This window comes from Cupressus sempervirens, chromosome 1 (genome assembly GCF_028749045.1).
Source record: "Cupressus sempervirens isolate cs-2001-9-10 chromosome 1, ASM2874904v1, whole genome shotgun sequence".
Taxonomy (NCBI): Eukaryota; Viridiplantae; Streptophyta; class Pinopsida; order Cupressales; family Cupressaceae; genus Cupressus; species Cupressus sempervirens.
Window position 1 is genome coordinate 799,198,886 of NC_143118.1, and position 3,651 is coordinate 799,202,536.

Sequence of the window (3,651 nt, forward strand, 5' to 3'; positions counted from 1 at the left end):
TTATTTTCCCAATGAAAGCAACCCAAGTTTAATCAATTCACTTTTTCATACCAACATTTCTGGATCTTAAATTCATTGGATTTAATTGCTTGCTTAGCCCACACATTATTTTCCCAATGAAAGCAACCCAAGTTTAATCAATTCACTTTTTCATACCAACATTTCTGGATCTTAAATTCATTGGATTTAAATCTAGTTATTTTAAAATTATATTCAATATTGCCTAAAATTGTTTCCATTATAAGCACGATTTTTAAATATATATGTTTATTGTTAAAGAAGTCAAAAGTTAAATTTTTTAATTATAAATATTTGACAACATTTTTAAAAAAATTAATTACATTTGAAGAATTTGATTATAAATACTATTGTATGCATAAAGAATATAAAAAAATAATGTTAAATATAGCTATAAATTTGAATATAATATCAAAACTTAAATCATTTTATTTTTGGGTAAGATTTGTCAATGACTGATAGCCTTAACCATGTGTGAAAGAAAGTCTGAAGACTATTCTCATCCTTATCAAGGGAGATGCCAACCGTCTCTCCTCTTCGACGAACAGAAACATTTTAGTTTTAAATATTAAAAAAAATAAAAATATAAAATATTTGAACATAGTCTTATTTAGAAGGCTAAAGATAAGATTTTTTTGTAATGATAATTTTAACAAAAGTTTATAATAGATATCAAGTTCGATATTAGTCATTTTGTCATTGATAAAAATCCTTATACAAATTATAGCTATGCATTTTTTTGTATATGTTCCCAACAAATAAATGCAATTAAAAGGCAAACTAGACATCGTAAAAAGTAAATTTCAGCCTTCTCACTATTGCAACACTTGCACTCTACTCCATCATCACACACTATACTTGTTGCTTGTGCATCACTAGCCCAATCAAAGAATCCACATCCATCGTATCCCTACAATAGAAAATCTTCATTAGTACCTAGTATAATAATTAATTATTCATTACGCTAATTTCTAACAAAATCAATAACGACCTTTTTCTTATTTGGGCAACACCAAAATTTATGCCCAGGATTTTTGGGTGTGTTGGAGATTTTTAACAAACAAGGGCCAGGACCACATCGACATGTTGGCACATTGATCAAAGCCATCAACCCTGCAACGTAAAAAATACATTAGTTATATGAAAATACACATACTATAATAAAAGTGTTTTAAATCACTATACGAAATCTTTATAATCATTATGAAAAGCCTATTTAAATATCAATATATGTAGCCAAGGGTTCGTTTACAACAGAATCAATCACCGCATCTATTTCAATGGTGCAAAATTGAAATTCGATTGGATTGTTATATTGAGCGATATGAAATCCTAAAAATTGGAAGTATAGTATCTCCTATTGCTGCATTATTCATGGGAGTGAAGAATCAAACAATAGGTTTCTGAAAATGATCATCTGTTTTACCAACTGACAACCCAACTAGAAATGAGGTTTATATAATGAAAGATAAGATTCTTTAGAGCATGAGAGGCTCATATTTAGATTTTCTTTCTTTCATAGAAGTTAGAACAATGTTTTCATATTTTGAATAGCAAATCTAAACTCTTGCACTTTTAAAAAGCAATAAAAGCTATCTGAGTTTAGACATCAATGATAGTTGAATGGAAATAAATCAAGTCATCTGTTGTCATGATATCTATGTTGAAGTTTAGAACTGACTACAACGGAGTGGAAAATAACATCTAACTAAATGTCTGCATCAGATATTTCCATGACTAGAAAGAAGATAACAACATTGTGCAGACCCAAAAAAAATATGACATTGTCCAAATTAAGACATTATCCATAGGAGCCAAACAATACAAGAGTTAAAGTGAAATGTTGATGCAAACATTAGTAATGTTGATGCAGATACTACTGTTGTAATAAATATTGAATAAAATGATAAAAATTCAATCTAAAAACTATTTTAGACACAATAAGTAACTGCAAGATCACCACTAATTCATTCTAGAGAAATTAGGTGGCATCTCATTTTGATAGAACAGTTAGATGTCACGTCATTTTAGTTACTAAATGATGAATTCTCAGGCAGAGCACGTATTATTTAGATGAGAAACATATAGTGTAAAATGTGCCACATGAAGGTGGGAATTAGTCTCATAGATAGAAACTAGAGCTTAAACAAAATATTAGAGGAAGTTGAGGGATGACAAGAACTTGCTCTAGTCTACCATGGAGCAACAAGATGCATGGGTTAAAATCATATCCAAACAAATGACAATTATAGGTCAGGCCATATAAGAATAACATCACAAAATCTTTTAATTATAGACAACTCACATGTTTGAGTAAAACACATTACAATATAGTGATGTTGCTTAAAAGCTTTATACAATAGAAGCAAAGGAATGACTTCTTGTAATCATACACAAACTGCATAAGACAATTACATGAGGTCAAACTCAGGCTGACCGCAGAAACAAACATGTGCATAAACATTATCATTCATATAAACATCTTCAATATCAACTAGAAATAGAGTCAAGGATAAAAGTATACAATCACACTAAGAAATGAAAACATGTTTGCAGCTAATAAAAATCACAAGGCATGCTATGAAGTAGTCAAATATAAAGGTCAAGAAATGAAAATATGTTTGCAACTGATAAAAATAATAAGGCATGCATAAGGTGTGCTATGAAGTAGTCAAATATAAAGGTCACTATAATTTGAAATAGTTTTAACAAAGACTCTAGAGTCCTCCATACTTAAGTTGCATGTATTTGACTCTCTCCCCCTCGATCATTCTCAAGAAGCCTTTTGCTCTTTTGGTTTCAGCCAAAAAATCATCATAGGCCTTTATCATTGAATCTTCACTAATCCCAAGAATGCCTTTGAGGGCATCATATATTTTCTCTCTAACAAATTCAAAATCCTCTTCATCCACTTTGACAACATAAGGCTTTAACATGCCCTCGTGGATCCTATTCATGGCTTCAAGAATAGTATCCATCAAACTAGCCATGCTCGCCTTCTTTCTCTTTCCCTTCCTCGATGAAGATGGTGATATTCTTTGACTACCACTTGCACTTGATTGGTTGGATTGAGAAAAGTCTTCATCCAAATGACTATCAGCATCAACTAGTATACTGAAATCTCCAACATCATCAAGATCAATGGCCTCGTCCATAATGTTCCCTTCCTCCACCTCATGAGTCATGACAGCTGTAGTACCTTTTGCCATGCCATTTCCCACAATGAAGGCTATCTCATTATAGTATTGGAATGGCTGCCTTTGATACACTTTTGCATTTTTGAATTCTTTCCTTTACAAATTAGGAAACAATTGAAATGGTTAGTTGTCTTTTAATACAAAATATACAAATATAAAGTTAAACAAAATGAATATTAAATACCATTTTACCTTAAACAACTCATTCCAAACATTGTCTTTAGCATTCACACACAGTGTACCTTCATTCCAAGAAAATCCACTTGTATTTCTTAAATCTTTCATTACTCTAAATCCTACTTTCTATGTTTTCAATTTATTCTTAAAATTATCCTTGGTCAGATTTTGCTTTAGCTCATCATTGAATCGCCTTTCAATGGCAGTCCAAGCTTCCTTTTTGAAACCACCTTCACCTTTTCGACCAATCTGTACTTGC

At 31.0% G+C, this 3,651-nt stretch overlaps 1 non-coding gene across 1 annotated transcript; it reads right to left on the reverse strand.

The window, feature by feature from the left end:
- Positions 1-445: 445 nt before the first annotated feature.
- On the reverse strand, positions 446-566 carry LOC149580293 (U6atac minor spliceosomal RNA). Its single transcript, XR_016358082.1, has one exon. It is a non-coding gene; the product is annotated as a U6atac minor spliceosomal RNA (small nuclear RNA).
- Between the last annotated feature and the right edge of the window lie 3,085 nt (positions 567-3,651).